Raw genomic sequence first — 18,370 nt, 5'->3', positions numbered from 1 at the left:
ACGTAATGTAAGATTTCCAACGGGCCAACAAATATCAGCAAACACACAAACTCTTTCTCTTACAATGGACAGTTGTTGTATTTCCCAGGAGACAACACCACTCGGCGATGGAGAAACATGTAAGAAAGACAGGACAGAAGACGAGAAAAGAGATTATGTGTAAAGGTAAGGGCAGCTTAGTGAAATGTATTCAAAGGTTGCATGAAAATACTTAGTTAAGTGCAGTTGAGAGTAGTTTGCAGGGTTGTGATGAAGCTTACAGTAATGCGTTATGTTGGACTGGTGAAGCACAGCTGTAAAGTTCATGGTCAGTGTAACAGGGAAATATACATTAATTCAAATGAAAGCACATGAGGATGATTCATTCACTGAATTCAACCTTTATACTTAATCTGTACTGTGGAGGGGTGGGAAATAAGCCATGATAGTTCATGTAGCGTCTGCTTGTATGTTGTTCTACTCAGCTGGCTAAATCTAGAAAGAAGCACAGGTGAGCCGATCACAGTTGCATACTAAATCTACTTGTGCTCACAATTGAAATTATTGTGACTTATTTATAATTGATTTTCTTTCTTTTTGATTTGCTCCACCACTTCAGCTGACCTTAGGGTTACCTCACCCGCCAAATCCCACTTTAATCCCTGACTGTACTGATTTTTCTGTTTAGGTGTGGAGGCAAAGTCGCCCTTCCACTCTGTAGGCAACAATATATAGACCTAGTTTTTTTTCTATTCCCTTTGTTTTTTCTCTCATTGTAAAAAAATAAAAGATGTTCAAGCTGAGTACATTTATCAGAAGTAGAATTTGTTATGACCCAGGTCATAATTTTGTGTAGTGTTTTCCTCCACTCCTGAGGGTGGGATTGTTAATTTTCTCTGATTTTTGTGCTTATGTAAGTTCCAAGTGGAGACTGACTATTGGTTGAAGCGTGAATGCAGCTGGTTATAAAATTGGACCGTCGTGGCCCGGCCTACTTCCTGCTTCCAACCAGGCTGTGTTTTTAGTAATAATGAGGTTCAGTTAACTTTGTTCTTTGGAGGAACATTTCTACCAGTTATCTTGCACAATTTTTTTTTAACTTTTATACTTTCAGTACATTTCACATTATTCCCTTAAGGGGATTTTTTTTTTACTTTGGTAAAAGTTGAATTACTGATTCAACTTCTTCACTAGAGTATTTTTTTGATTGTGTAGTTCTGCTAAAGTGATGGATGTGTGTGCTTTTGCTACCTCTGATATTGATGAAAAATCCCATCACAGTGTTGTGTGCAGTGTAATAGTGATGAATTCTGTTTGGTAAGCTCTCTACTAAACAGTGGATTAAATTAAATAACTTTTCCAGTAAGATGAATTGCTACGTGCGCCAATTTAGTCGTTACCATGGTGACCACTTTATTACCAAACCACAATGATGAACTTGATTACACATCTCTTATACGAAGACAACACTCAAGAGACAATCCTTAAAAAACATTCATAAAATGTGTTGAAATAGAGAAAATGAAATGTCAGAGACTGGCAATCAGATGTATTTGTCTCTATAATGATTGGAGGATGTTTCCCAAAAAGATTTCCTGTTGAAGACTGGCAATACATCCAGTACAGAAGATTTCAAGAGGATGATAATGCCTTTCTTCAGCTGTTTTCTATCTGTGCAGTGAAGCGAAATTATGCCAAATGATGCCATCAATCCCAGAGTTTGTTCTGTCAGCAGATTATGACTGTGAGCGTAGAAAAGTTGCTTTATTGCCTTCCTGGGAACTTCTCATGACCCACTTGACAATTCATCTCATTTTGGAATTTTAGTCCCTGCCTTTACAGTAATGGTAGATATAATGAGCCCAGCAAATTCACCTTAATTGTTGTCAGTGATTCCTGATGTGTTTGAGTTAGCTATGTTTAAATCAACATGTAGTTTAACAACATTTTGCAGAAGCTACTAAAGTCATGTCAATTTATATCTGCGAAGTGATCCAAGTAGCTCAGTCACTTTTTCCCCATCTTTATGCAGTTACATTTTCAGACTGGGTGATAAAAGTAAAATAATGATTTTATGTTTAATTGCCTCTTCTGAAAGTTAACACAACTTGAGGTGGACTCCAAAAACATGGCATTGCCCACAGACACTCAGGAGCTTGGAACAAAACCATTTGGGGTGTAGCCCAATTTGATTGACACGTGAATGCAGATATAGCCATTCCCCAGCCCTTCATGTCTTTCTCTCTCGTGTTCCCTCGCTCTCTTTTCTGCCTTTCCTCGTGTGTCAAGCTCGTGTGTCAGTCTAAGTCTCTGTGTTTCCTGTTTTATTTTGATAGTCTCATGGTCCACGTTCAGTGTTTAGTTTGGTTTCCCTGTGGACTCACATTTATTTCTCTGTAGCTGTGTTCCCCATGTGTTTCCACTCCCCTCGCTCCCTCTCTGTGTATTTAATGTGTGAGTTTTCTGTCATTTGTTGTTAGGTCGTCTGGTCATCTACCCATGTCTGTCATCTCCCATGTGTTCCCGGTCCCTAGTTTTTCTATGGTCCACATGCTTCACTGTTTAGTTTAGTTCTTTCCCAGTTTAGGTTTAGTCCTTTGTTTTTGTTTCACCATTTTTGTACCTTCATTTCTTCAGCCTGAATAAACGGCTCGCCCTTGGTTTAACCAAGTTTGTGTGGCCTCGCGTTGTCTGCTTTTGGATCCATTTAAATAATATAAGGTCTCTGCAGCCCTTTGAGAATTTTTGAGTAATACAGAAATGTAAGTGGTTTCTGCACTAAATTCAGGAATTAAATTACAGTTACAGTTGTGTCGTTATTTATATTTCAAAGGTTCTTCAGTTAAAATTGTTAACCATTTGAGACAAATCATTCATAACCATCTTACAGACATATCATTATGTACAGCTACTTTCAATACTACTCATAATTATTTAGACTCTTTCTCTCCAATTAATTTTTCTGAGTTAACTTCTGTACCGCCTCCAAACCATCAATGTGTCTATTACATCCCATTCCTACAATAGTGCTCAAAAAAGGTCTACGGTTAATTAATGCTTCAATGCTGACCCCAGCCCAGCAGCTAGAGCCTGATCTTCAACAGGTAACAAAAGCAACCAGACTTGTAACCTCTATTTCTATCATTTCATGTTTTTAAAGTAGAATAGTAGGATTTGCTCTGTAGATGCATAAATGAATATAACATTAATCATAAATTGAATCTTTAATCCTATAGTTTAATATCACAAACAATCAACACTTGCAACACGTGTTCACTGGTTCAAAAGGGTTCACTGTCAACTTTTAAAAATCTCTTCATGCTGGAAAAGAGAAAAAAAAACCTCCCAGTACGTGTGTTTCTCTCTCACTTGTGCACTGTTTCTTTTTTCATTTTCTTCTTTGATGCAAGACAGTGCAACTGTAATTGCTATTTTCCTAACATTGCTATGTTAACCTCACCGTGGCAATGATGCCATAGGGGTGCAAACACACGAGCATGGAGCAAATCGCCCAGTCCTAATATGGACACAGTTAGCTAAACAAACTAGGTAGCATAAGATGTACTCTAGGAAAAGGACAAGCTTAAGGAAACTTTAGAAATGTTCATGAAAACACATGAGGTCATCTTTATTTTGAAAAGCTGAGAATGGGGTATGTGGGATTGATCAGGTGTATGTGCAGTTGTAAACGGAAAGCTTTGACTGTTATTAAGTTGTAAAGTTGTATGTATTCTATGCTAGGACTAGGAGGAGGAGTTGGCCGTCCGACTGCGGTCTGGAGTGTGGAGCCTTCCTGCTGCTGCGGAGTCGGGGCGGTCTGCCTCCCCCCACCGCAGGGAAAAGGGAAACACCACCTGGGTCTGGGTGCAGTTCCCCCCTCCAGGGGCGGGGGCACCTAGACCCGGTTTGTAGAGTACGCTTGGGGAGTGTGATCGTGTGTACAACGTCTCTTTATGTCTGTCTCCACGTTGGTTGAGTGTGGAGTAAGTGCATATGAGAGCATGAGGGTGGGAATGGATGTTGTATCTGTGTGTGCCTGTATGTCTGTGTCTATATGTCAGGTTGGGTGTCAGGCGCCACCTCTCTGGGGACATCTCAGGCCCTCCAAGGTTTGGAGGCCTATCTCCCCCTACCACCACTTCCCCTGCCAGTGGCGGACCCCCTCAGACATCGGTGCGTTGGTGGTTCTTTGTGTCCGGGGATGGGCGTCCAGGTACACACCGGCTCACTCCTTGGCGGCCGCTTATCGGGGCCTGGAGCCTGGGGCTCGCTCGGGCCACTTCGGAGGTGGGGTGCCCCCGGCCTCTCGGCCTGGGGCTCGGTCACTCAGGCGCAGCTGGCTGCCGGCGGAGCTCACGGGCGCGTCACTGCAACTCCCCCTGGCTTCTGCTCCGCGGCTGCTGAGTGAGCCCTCATCTGGGACTCTCCTCAGCTCTTTCCGGGACAGTGGCGCAGCTGCCCCTCTGTTGGTCTTCCTTGGTCTCTTGTGTTCTGGGGGCCTCTGGATGTCTGGAGTTTTGATCTCCTCCACACCTGCTTCATGCCCTGGAGGACGGGGCTGTGGCCCCCCCACACCCTCTAGCAGATTATTACATGAAGGAACCTTTTAAAAAACAAAAAACAAGCGCGTCCATGCTCACAGGTGTACACACGGGTGATCACACCCACAAACTACACCCTTTTTGGCTCCTACCTCAAAGCACACTGTGTTCTGTTGATCTTATGTGCTGCACAATAATGTTTAACATTTAGTATTTACTGTCATATTCCCATATATCATTGTGATGTTGTTTATTCTATTACTCTTGTTCTCTTCTGCTTGCTTTCTTTTTTCTTTCTCAGCAGGTGATCCAGGTGATTGATATATGCATTTTTTTTTCTCTGCCCGTTCTGTTGGTTTTTGTCTTTTGCCCTTCTCCCCCGTCCCTCTTCTCAGCTGTTTCTCTTTCCCTCTTTCTTTCTCCCCTTCTTTCCCCCAGTCAAGTCTGTCCCGTATTCAGTAAGTGAAAATAAAATAAACAATAAAAGGTGAATCAAATGGACCATTACGGCAAGGCTGGGATGGTCAGTTTGGTAAAGTAAATCCGTTGGGCATCTTTCTTTGCCTTTAGACAACAATTCTGATGGCAAAAGAGCCAAACGGGACAGACAAAAAAAAAAGAAAAAAAAAAAAAAGTTGTAAAGTTGTAGCATGCCATTTTAGAAGTTACCTGGCTAACTTGCAACTAAAATAGACAAGGTAAACATGCATAAAAATGTTTAGGTCTGTATAGTTAACCTGCCATTAAAAGGTTGTGCAAGGTACAGTAAGCTTTATCATGCTAGTTAACTGTCTAATAGTGGAAAAAACTACTTAGAGTTTTGTTACTGTAAAGCAAATGTACAAAATTATTTTTGTTTCCTATTCCCCCCAAAATGTGATTGCCTTGAAGTCATCAGTGCGTAAAGCAAATTGGATGTGCTGATGCCAGTTTGTCTCAGTACCACCCCATTGAGCACCAGAAAGAGACTTCTGGGAACATTACACACTTCAAGGTTCACTGGTTACGAAAGTTATTTAACTTTCAATTTCACTGTAGAAACCCAGTGAAATGGCTGTTGAAGCTTTTTTTTTTTTTTTTTGCAGAACAAAAAGTTTTTGACAAAACTGTATAAGAAAATTCTTTAATTAACACACCACAGATTAGAGATAAATTAAAAAAAAACAGGAGACCTGACTATTTGAGCACAACTTGTGTTTGCACCTTTAATAAACATCAACACAGTACACACTGAAAAAACGAAATAATGGATGTGACGCATCTTTTTGTTATTATATAGTACAAATTCACAGGGAGACCAGCTGAGGATCTTTTATTCAACATACACTTTGTTGTTCTTGCTTGTTTGCTCATTTCCTTTGTTGATTTAGCAAAACAAACTTATGCCATGTTTTTCATGTAATTTTGCAAAGGTCCTGTTCTCTTTGTGAGTAGAGTCTGTTTGAGGTCACTTCTCTGAATATTTTACAACACTGAAGGTATAGTCTATTCATAACACTGTGTGACTGAGTGCACCCAAACAGAATGTGATATTTCAGTCTCTCAGGTATTTTTGTAGAGCTGCAGGCATTTTAAACCAAATCTCATATCAGAGGATGGCTTTAACAAGATTGTGAAGTTTACATGAATTGGAAAAAAGGCAGGTTATTTGGTTAAGAAGAAACTCTACACACATTTGAAAATAATACCTCATTATCTGTTATATTTGTAAAGGTACAGCCTTAAGCTTTGTATTACCCACATATAAAGTTTTAATAGGAATGAGGTCCTGGAGGATGCATGGGTCAACAAACCACAGACCAAGGTTTGTTTCCAGTTTTATGCTTTTACCCATATCCTTAACTACACTGTTTATTTAAACTATTTATACCAGAGACATAAGGAAGAGAGTCAGCATTCAGAACATCTTTAATAGAATTCGAAAGGAGAACTGTTAAAGATTAAAAATCCATTTATCTTGTCCCTAACAATTAAGTGGAAATTCACTGGTATTTATGAAGCACTTTTCTTGAGCCCAGGGCTTTGAGTTTTGTAGCATCAGTTCTTTGTTTTTGGTGTGATTCATCTCTGAGTTGTTTTCCTGTTATTTTTAAATAAAAAATCTAGTCAGTGTTTGCAATTGTCATCTAGTACTTTTACTCTCCTCTACATCCACTGTTTATGTGTATTGAGTTTTATAGTATAGTTTATCTTTTGGCATGCCTGTTTGAATGTCTGTCTTTATGCATGTCTGTGTTGAAAAATGTCTGAACCATTTTTTGTTGACTGCAACAACCAGTAACCAGTTCTCTATAAGAACAGGTGGTTCCCAGTAGTATAGGAAGAAGCTCTGCATCCATATGATTCTGTTTAATGTTCAAGTAAGGGGCAGAGGGCCAGGACAGAAACAACTGCATTATACTGCCAACAGAACCTATTTTGGATATCTGTTATCATCCTATTTTTCTTTTTTTTATTTGGGTCTAGCCTCAACGCTCTCCATAGTTTGACATTTATAGCCTTTCTAGCAATCACACCACTTTATACTACAACATATGGTCCTTTATTCTATGCATTCTAAGCACTTTATTTGCTCATTTCCATGACCAAATTAATTAAATTGACTAATCAACCTGTCATGCACGTCTGAGAACATAATGACTGCACAGAAAGACAAAGCTGACCAGCAGATTCGACCAATGGCAGCTTGTTTCAATCAGATGACACTGTCAGCCAATGTACTACAGTGCTATAGCCTATGCCAAACCTTTGTCTAGTTTTATATCTTTTTGATTTTACAAAACAAAGTCTCTTTAGACTCTTATGGTCTCCTTTAGCCAAGTTGCCTAACCTAAATGGTTCGAGAAGTGACCACATCTGCCATGTCGTTTCTTTCTTCTTTAAAGGACAAAATATTGTGAATTAACTACTTTCTGTAAATAAATCATCAACTGTTATTTTAAACTAAATAACCTTGTTTCACATTGCTCCCTACATATACAAGCACATCAGCACCAAAATCAACGTACAGTCGAATCAACACCTCCGTAAAGCATTCTGAAATAAACCCACCATTTCTGCACGTGTCTGTCTTAAATTATGTTATGCAAGCACTACGAGTTTTATTTTGTTTTATGTTTTATGGGGAAAAAAAAGAAGAAAAAGGGCTTTTAGGCAGATTAGATTATTAAAATCTCTTAAACCACATTAATTGGTTGCTTGGAAAATCAGTTAAGACGATTACGCACAGGGCACGAAAAACAGCAAACAATTTAAATTTTCACAAGTCTTTATTCTAATTAGCCGAGTGTGAAAGAGAAATATATACATAACATTTAGGAGAAATAGAAAAATGGGAATATAAAGTTCCATCCCTGATGAGTTTCTGGTCAGTACTGTAACAGTGACTGTCCCTCTGAGGTACTGTCGACAGCTTCTGTGTTCATATGGCCTTAATCACCATGAAAACATCCTTTGTCACAGTCACTTTGATAGGATTAGCGTACAGCTGTGGGCAGGGAATGTGGAAAACTCCATTTTAGATATTGTACTCTTGTGTGAGGGATGTGTCTTCACTGACATGTAGGAGCTTAAATTAAATGTTTACACAAATACCTCATACACCTCCTCACGGACACGTGATGCAAGGCAATGCCTTCTTCCTGTGCGAGCTCACTATATGCACAAACAACAGTGACAGGCCTGGGGCCTGGGGCTCGCTCGGGCCCCTTTGGAGGTGGGGTGCCCCCGGCCTCTCGGCCTGGGGCTCGGTCACTCAGGCACAGCTGGGGGCCGGCGGAGCTCACGGGCACGTCACTGCAACTCCCCCTGACTTCTGCTCCGCGGCTGCTGGGCGAGCCCTCATCTGGGACTCTCCTCAGCTCTTACTGGAACAGTGGCGCGGCTGCCCCTCTGTTGGTCTTCCATGGTCTCTTGTGTTCTGGGGGCCTCTGGATGTCTGGAGTTTTGATCTCCTCCATACCCGCTTCACACCCTGGAGGACGGGGCTGTGGCCCCCCCACACTCCCTAGCAGATCATTACATGGAGAAACCTTTGGAATGCAAGCATGCTGATCCACACAGGTATGCACACATGGGTATTCACAGACGCGGACTAAAGCTTTCTTGGCTGCTGCCTCAAAGCACACTGTGCGCTGTCTATCTTGCGTGCTGCACAATATCGTTTATTATTTAGTAAATATTGATATCTATGACTAGCTAGTTTATTGTGATGGTGCTTTGTTTTCTCTATTATTATGTTACTCTTTGTTGTTTGCTGTCTCCTCTGTTTGTTTTTTTTGTTTGTTTTTTTTTTTTTCTCCATACAGGTGACCCAGGAGTTCTTTTTTTTTTTTTCTCTCTCTTCCCCCCCCTTCTCACCATCTCTTCTCCCCTTTGGTTTTCTTTCTTTCTCTCCCCCTCTTTCTCTCATTCATTCCCCCTGTCCTATTTATTAAAAAAAAAAAAAAAAAAAAATGACAAAGGATGAACTGAAGCTCTGCCATCACGTAATGTCGCATACTGCTGTTTCTGATGTCATTTAAAAAAAAAAAAAAAAAAAAAAAAAAAAAAAGGAAAATCAGTTAAGACGATTACGCACAGGGCACGAAAAACAGCAAACAATTTAAATTTTCACAAGTCTTTATTCTAATTAGCCGAGTGTGAAAGAGAAATATATACATAACATTTAGGAGAAATAGAAAAATGGGAATATAAAGTTCCATCCCTGATGAGTTTCTGGTCAGTACTGTAACAGTGACTGTCCCTCTGAGGTACTGTCGACAGCTTCTGTGTTCATATGGCCTTAATCACCATGAAAACATCCTTTGTCACAGTCACTTTGATAGGATTAGCGTACAGCTGTGGGCAGGGAATGTGGAAAACTCCATTTTAGATATTGTACTCTTGTGTGAGGGATGTGTCTTCACTGACATGTAGGAGCTTAAATTAAATGTTTACACAAATACCTCATACACCTCCTCACGGACACGTGATGCAAGGCAATGCCTTCTTCCTGTGCGAGCTCACTATATGCACAAACAACAGTGACAATACGGACAAATATGTATTGAGCTGCCACTGGCTTGATAACTAACAGTAACTGCTGTCACAGCCGCCAGCTTAGTCACAAAATGATAAAACTGTGCCCTACTTTCACTTTTTTTCAATAAAAACTACTTATGAAAAGTACTCTTTGATAATGCTGTGGCCTTCCTCAGCAATTTTTATCCTACCCTCCCTTTCCATGCAGCCCTGTGTTTTCCCCCCAAATAAATTTATTTTGTGTCCTTGTAATATATTCATAGCAGAGGAAAACAGGCAGAGGATCAAGATCAAGCAGCCCAGAGAATATCAAATGGAATATATTCATTGGGCTCTGTGGGTTCTCACTGTGCTGGCCATGTTTTATATATAGGATACAAACTAACACTGTTTGGAGGCTATCATTGTAATACTCTTAAAGCAAACAGCCAGCATATTTAACCATGTCGTCACCTGCAGCCTCGACTGAAAGGGAGTAGGTGGAGTCTGACTCAACGTTGTTATATTTAGTGCATATTTTATAATCACTTTAATATGATACATATACACGTAAACAAAACTGTCTAAACTGCATTGCCATGGAAAACACTGTGTTTGGCTTGTTGGCGCATTGATATAAAATCCAAAAGTCTTGTTGTAAATGTTAATACTTCACACATCTATTCTCTGAATAAGAAATGACGGCAGTGGTTTGCAGTTGTGTTGCTAGCAAACAAGTACAGGGAGTGCAGAATTATTAGGCAAATGAGTATTTTGTCCACATCATCCTCTTCATGCATGTTGTCTTACTCCAAGCTGTATAGGCTGGAAAGCCTACTACCAATTAAGCATATTAGGTGATGTGCATCTCTGTAATGAGACGGGGTGTGGTCTAATGACATCAACACCCTATATCAGGTGTGCATAATTATTAGGCAACGTCCTTTCCTTTGGCAAAATGGGTCAAAAGAAGGACTTGACAGGCTCAGAAAAGTCAAAAATAGTGAGATATCTTGCAGAGGGATGCAGCAGTCTCAAAATTGCAAAGCTTCTGAAGCGTGATCATCGAACAATCAAGCGTTTCATTCAAAATAGTCAACAGGGTGGCAAGAAGCGTGTGGAAAAACCAAGGCGCCAAATAACTGCCCATGAACTGAGAAAAGTCAAGCGTGCAGCTGCCAAGATGCCACTTGCTGCCAGTTTGGCCATATTTCAGAGCTGCAACATCACTGGAGTGCCCAAAAGCACAAGGTGTTCAATACTCAGAGACATGGCCAAGGTAAGAAAGGCTGAAAGACGACCACCACTGAACAAGACACACAAGCTGAAACGTCAAGACTGGGCCAAGAAATATCTCAAGACTGGTTTTTCTAAGGTTTTATGGACTGATGAAATGAGAGTGAGTCTTGATGGGCCAGATGGATGGGCCCGTGGCTGGATTGGTAAAGGGCAGAGAGCTCCAGTCCGACTCAGACGCCAGCAAGGTGGAGGTGGAGTACTGGTTTGGGCTGGTATCATCAAAGATGAGCTTGTGGGGCCTTTTCGGGTTGAGGATGGAGTCAAGCTCAACTCCCAGTCCTACTGCCAGTTTCTGGAAGACGCCTTCTTCAAGCAGTGGTACAGGAAGAAGTCTGCATCCTTCAAGAAAAACATGATTTCCATGCAGGACAATGCTCCATCACACGCGTCCAAGTACTCCACAGCGGGGCTGGCAAGAAAGCGTATAAAAGAAGAAAAACTAATGACATGGCCTCCTTGTTCACCTGATCTGAACCCCATTGAGAACCTGTGGTCCATCATCAAATGTGAGATTTACAAGGAGGGACACTCTGAACAGTGTCTGGGAGGCTGTGGTTGCTGCTGCACGCAATGTTGATGGTGGACAGATCAAAACACTGACAGAATCCATGGATGGCAGGCTTTTGAGTGTCCTTGCAAAGAAAGGTGGCTATATTGGTCGCTGATTTGTTTTTGTTTTGTTTTTGAATGTCAGAAATGTATATTTGTGAATGTGGAGATGTTATATTGGTTTCACTGGTAAAAATAAATAATTGAAATGGGTATATATTTGTTTTTTGTTAAGTTGCCTAATAATTATGCACAGTAATAGTCACCTGCACACACAGATATCCCCCTAAAATAGCTAAAACTAAAAACAAACTAAAAACTACTTCCAAAAACATTCAGCTTTGATATTAATGAGTTTTTTGGGTTCATTGAGAACATGGTTGTTGTTCAATAATAAAATTATTCCTCAAAAATACAACTTGCCTAATAATTCTGCCCTCCCTGTATACTAATGCGGTTTAAAGTCCTTTTAGTCAAGAAGGAAAATGAGCAAAGAAATTAGATGTTCATCACTAACTCTAAAACTAAAACATGGAGGCGTTTTCCAAAATTACAAATCTCAAAGGAATCGACACAAGCTATAATAAGGTGTTATCAGTATCTGTAGTTTTGTTTATAGGGCTTGATTTAGGATACTGAGTTATGTGGGATACACCTGTAACAATCCAGTTTACTCTAAAATTAGCTGCTTTATATGACCATTGAAAAGAAGATGACTGCTTTCACTATTGCCACTGGTATTGCCATGAGCTAAGGGCTTTACTATGAAGCCATATTAATGGCTTAAAGTCACCTGGGGTGGCTGTAGCTCTGGAGATAGAGCAGGCCATCTCCTCCTGGGAAGGTTGGTGGTTTGATCCCTGGCTCCTGCAGTCTGCATGCCAAGTATCCTTGGGCAAGATACTAACCCCAAGTTGCTCTCCAGTGCATCCATTGGCGTGTGAATGTTAGCTAGGAAGCACTGAAAAGTACAGAAGAAAGTGTGTGTGTAAATGTGGCATGTTGTATAAAGTGCTTTGAGTGCTCCAAGAGAGTAGAAAAGCACTATATAAGAATCAGTCCATTTACCTTTTCTGTGGCTCTCTTTTTATCATGCTAAATCCCTGTGGTAACTTAAGCTGGATACATAACCTGGTTAGGAACAGGTTATGTTCTGAGTTTTAGTTTAAATTCATAAAATTTCTTTCACTTACAGCATGTTTGAAGTGCAGTATCAATTCTCTGCTGGGCAAATACATATGCATGAAACATGGATGTTAAATTATCCAATTCTTTATATGCCCTTTATTGATGGAATCCATCTGTGGTTACTGCACAGTACTGCATCTAACATAAATGTATATTTTGAACAGGAAAGTAAATTAATTGATATACCGAACTGTGCAAAGGTCCAGTCCTTGAACAAAAGGCAGCCAGCATCCAAAGGAGGGCTTCAAAAAGCCTGAAAAACTAGTCTTACTTATTCTTATACCTCAGAAAGAAAGCTTGTCTAAGTGATTTCAGGCTCTGTTGAATAAAGAAAAAAAAAAGGTCATTTCAAGTATCAAATTTGTTTGCATGTTTCAATAAATCACTGCAGCTGTTTCCCATTTTCCTAGCAAGCTATGAAGAAATCAAGTGACTTTTACATATACATAGACAATGATACAGTTGCACTGTAAGTGGTGGGCTGACAGGGTAAAAATCTATACTTGTGTACTAGAAGTAGTCACGGGCCTGTGTGTGGTTTTATCCTATTCTGCAATGATTCTTAAATAAATTTGGCATCTGTTGCAGTAAATATGTGAAGAAAGGGAGCTCTTAATTAGTTCATCTGGGAAACAATTGATCAGTTCATCAGAGGCTAATGTGGACTCTTTGTCAATAACATGGATCACAGAGGAAACAATGCCAATACATCTGGATGTCAGTTAACAAGCTTTTGTCTCCTCAGGTTTGGGCCGACTTGTCTTGAATATAAAACAAAACATGGGCCGTTTTCATTACCTACATTAATTACTTATTTTTTTCTTTCTTTATTTATCCATTTAGTCATCTCTTCATCTGTCATTAGGGATCCTATTTGTGGATACTCTGAGCTGCCCTACCCTTGTTCTAAATGAACTATGTTTCTGCAGCAATTCAGCTTGATTTCTTTTGATTTGGTTTAAATTTGCACAAAAATACACCTTACTCTGTTTAACAGTGGCAGGCTCAGTCTAAATAAAGGAATACCAGCTATAGCATAGTAAAGTTGGGTTTCCACAAAAATACAGCTTTCAGTGGGGGGAAAGAAAAACATTCATAACACTGCCTTTGAACTTTATGGATCCTTTTCAAGTCTTACTTAAACTGTGGACATCAGTACTTGTGCTCTTTGATGTTGTGTCTCTCTGATTAAAAGGAGGCGAGAGTGTGAATCTCAGAGCAATCTGATTTGTTTACTGTGGGCAACTTTAGAAACAAGGACTGATATTCTACTTTCTGAAAAGAATAAAATTAACCAGGTGAGATGTGGACATCAAAAGACATTAGTGTTCTTTTTGAATGCTGATCTTCAGGTTTAACATTGAGGCTTGTTTGCTGTCATGGGTAATGTGATTTAGAGGTATGTTTGGCACGGATGGCAAAAATCCCACCTAATCGCCTTTCATAAATGTCAGGAAAATTTGCAATACTGTGCTTGTGTGACCGAAGGACTGCAGAGGAAAAGGCTCAGCGGGGACTCGGAGAGAACACAGAGTACGCACAGCATAAAGGTTACACATTTTTACAGGGATTGTTGCTTTTTCCAATTTGACATTTCGTTCTGATGATGATGACTTTAATGTGACTGATGTGATAATGTCAAGGGTCTTCTGCTCTGCGGACGATGGAGGCTTGGCATTACGAGAGCCTTGCTTCAGATCTATTCAGTATCAAAGAGTCACCTCCCACACAGACACACAGATAAATGAAAACACCAAGCGCTATAGATAGCAGATGAACACCATCGTTTGATTAAAAAAAGAATGACCTCCTGAATTTGGACTGCACCTTATTCCAAAATAAAACTTTGAGATCCCCCTTCCTTTAGTTCTCATTTTCCTATCACCTCTCCTGATACTCACTTGGTGCCTCCGTACATGGATGAAAGCTTTTGCGTAAATTCTCAAGGGTGCTCCCCTGACAAAATAAATAAATAAATAAAATCTACCCAAAGCCAACCTTTTGTACTTACTACTAGAGAATTATTTTATATTTTATAGCAAGAAACATGACTCCTCCATGCCCAATTTGTCCTGGGGTGTGTTATTGAAAGAACCTGCTGAAGGCTACTGAACACTAGACAGGGATCTGGTGGGTCTAATCTCTGCACTATTGTAGCTCTGTCCAATAAAGTAACAAGTACTACCTTTGGTGTTACATAGAGAAAAGACCTGGAGGCTTACAGACCTCCAAAACTACATGAATAAGCTATATGCGAGTAAAACATAGTATTGATCATTGATCATTAAAATATTGATCATTTTGAGAATAAATTTGAAATTTTGAATGACTTTAAAGTCAAAAAAGCATTTTAGGAATAAAATCTAAATACAATTTTGACAAAAAGTTGAAATACGATTTTGAGAAAAAAGTCTAAGAAAGAAAACAAAAACTTGGAAGAGTTGGATTTGTACAAAGTGAAATCACTGGCAATGGACAGATGGAAGGATACCAATGTTTATACCCTAGGGCCTAGTGCAAGAAAGACGATGTATGTTTTATCACAAGACACAATAAGACAGATCATCACTTTGTTTCAATAAGTCAAGTCATTTTGTAGTGAGTATAAGAGCCATGGTAGTTGTTTGACTTGAAGCAACAACTGTAATCTCAACATTTTGACTTTTTTAATCAAAATACTATTTAGAGTTTCATCTTGAAATTTCTATTTTAATCTCAAAATGACTGGGAGTTAAGGATATGCTCTACCCATGCTAGCTGGGAGCTCCAGGTGGATAGATTCATGGACACCATGCACCCAAGAGAGGCCTACAGCTCCTGGATTGTCCTCTCCGCCTGGCCGTTAGTCTGTGCAACCCAGAACAAGGACTAACCTGGGCTGCCAGCGGGGAGCAAAACTCTTTCCAAACTGAGGGCCACATGATTGGTCATCCATTGCAGAGCACTGAAGCGAAGCATATAGCTGGGTTAATGTGTCCTGTTTTGTTGATACATCGAGCAGCAGAGCTTCATGTCTCACCATCAAGGAAAACAGAGTTGAGTCAGATGAGTTCATTTATGGCTCAGAGAGCATGAAGGACTAAAAACTCAGAGTAGAATGCAGTTTTGTGAATTTATTTGCAGTGATGTGAATGTCAGACTGAAGGAAAGTCCTCAGTATTTGAAGGGAGTTGACTGATCACAAGATGAGGAGCAGGTGAGTTGATAACCGCAGGTGTGCCAGGCTGGAGGGTGGCCACCAACAGGTTCCCACCTCTGAAGGGTATGGTGCAGTTATCACACCCCCCCCCCCACACAAGACACAGAGAGAGAGGAATTAGAGAGCCAAGGTGGAGAGTAAGAAAAACTGGGTCGAAACCGATCCCAACAACACAAAGGTCATACTTTTATAATTTAGGGAAATGCTATTTTTTTTTGTTTTGGTTTGTTTAAATAGAGATTTCTGACAAAGTTAAAAAGCCTTGATGCAATAAACAAATTTAAAAGGCACTTTTATGCTTTTAAAACCTAAAAACAAGTCAAACTCAACACAAGAGGAAGGTTAATGTGTCCCTAATATTTCATCATAGTGTGAAACCAGCTTGTCAAGGCAAGCAAATCACATTTTAAATTCAAATTTCTATAGTAGCTTGGCTACTCAGGATGGCATTGTTTACATTTGAAACAAGCTTATGTGCAGTCTCCTTGTAATGGTCAGTCTTATCTCTCTTTGCACTTCGCTCATTAGTTTGGTTGACACGTAGTGGGTTATTGCTGGGGACTTGTTCTGTGGCTTGTACTGCATATAAAATTCAAAAAGGTTATCAGGCTGGACAGTACCCAGGAGAGGTTTTGATTCATGGTGACCAATTACGTCACAAGTCGCACAATGTAGAGTACAAGCAAATTGAATCACTTTGATCAATACTTTGGCAATAAATATCAAGTAATAAATGTTATGGTTTATGATTTGTTACTTGCTGGGAACACACGTGTTCTGTGTGCTTAAGACGATCCATTTAAAACAGTTTAAAAAGTCAGGCAAAAACATGATTTGAAACAAAAGCCAAAAGATGAGGCCAAATAAAAAGTTAAGGTGATGTAAAGATTATAAGAGAGAGAAAAAAATAGATAGATAGATAGATAGATAGATAGATAGATATTGTTATTTAATTTCTCGACATACTTTTAGACTATTGCAATGTATTTTAATTTGATACAAATGTATTGCTCCATTGACAGCAACCACCCACAGTTAACTTACAGTAAAGCTACCAAACTATTCCAAGTTTAACTTTTTTGTAGAGTTTGACACACATTCATATTTGCTGAATTAATATCTAAAAATGAGTTTTACAGTGCATTTAAGGGGCAGTCACAGTGGTTCTTATTCAAATTAAACAGCCAATTTGGGATTTAGACTGCTAAACTTCTCTTCACAAGCACTTTTGCTTCACATTTCTAGGCTACTGTCCCCAGTGAACTGAACTAACTGCTTAGAGCATGAATAATGCTCAAAAAGCCTTAGTAGCACAAGAATATGTCTAGTTGAGAAAAGGAAAACAGGGATTTTAGGAGGATGTGCTTTTTCTTTTTTACCCTTTAAGTTGAAGCTCATTTCCATTAATAGTATCAAATAGGCAAACATTTCGTCCCTGTTACCCAGCTATTTGAATTACACTGAGACAACTGAACCTGTGTCAGTGTAATTGATGGTCTTCACTTACTGCTGCACAAGGTGAGTAATGGCAGTCTTTCCCTCTGTTGCTGTTTCTCCCTGCATCCAGTAATGGCTCCTCTGAGAACAATAATGGCATCCAAGATGGGCAGTCAACTGCTAATACTATCATCTCTCTGTTACTTATATAAGCTGGACTGACATTTCAGGCACTGCAAAGAGTTCTGTCTGAATAGGATTCCTGTAGAAATAATATCTCACCTGTAAGGCATGGTTGAGATAATGTGGATAATCTCAACTTTTCCCTGAGTGAGCAGCTAAATGTGTTTGGTTAGATTACAGTAACTAAAAGGCCTGCCAGCTGCTGTAATTACCTTTTCTAAGTACCATGTGAATACCAACCTTAGATAGGCTATTTGGCAGAACAGGCATCTAGAGAGAGGAATGATGATCCGAACAGATCTGCCTTATTTTCCTTAAGGGTCTAGCAGGTGCTCAGAAGACCTACCCCCACCAGGAATAACGGCTGTTGGAAAATAGATGTGTTTGAAGTGTAAATATCCCACAGGTCAAAGACTGCAACAGAGAACTCAGATAACAGTATATTTTTACCCATGCAAAAAAAAAAGAGACTTTGATCCATTTCACACACTTTATTCTTCCCAGACTGCAGACAATGGATCTCCCAGCAGTGCTTATGAGTAAAGTTTGAAGCTATATTAGGAGCAGTCTGGGCTGAGTTTGTCTAGGAAATGCAAGCCAGAATGAAGGTGTGGAAGTTGCAGATGCTGTCATGTAAATAAAACCTCACTGACTCATGACAAAAAAAACCTTCTTGTTTCTATCATTAGCACCCAAATGTTTTGTGAATGTTTTCTTTTAAAGATTTTAAAGTGACTTTTACACTTTTACAGTGAGTGCAAAAGCTGGATGTGCTGGAAAACACTTTAATTATTGCTTTTGAATTCACAACAGGCAAGAATTTGCATCTTTTCATGTATTACAAAAGTTGATGGAGGAGGTCAGGTCAGGCTAATACAGAGGATGGGTCAACAGGTCAGCAAGCAAACAAGGTATCATACTAGGAGGCCTAAATTACTCTAACACACTTAACAGTTTAACAGTCCTGCAAGGAATTGACAGGCGAACCCGGGTT

This window comes from Rhamphochromis longiceps, linkage group LG9 (assembly GCF_057381845.1).
Source record: "Rhamphochromis longiceps isolate RC_006_pf linkage group LG9, R_longiceps_female_GT1.1, whole genome shotgun sequence".
Lineage (NCBI taxonomy): Eukaryota > Metazoa > Chordata > Actinopteri > Cichliformes > Cichlidae > Rhamphochromis > Rhamphochromis longiceps.
This window is presented reverse-complemented; position numbering follows the sequence as displayed.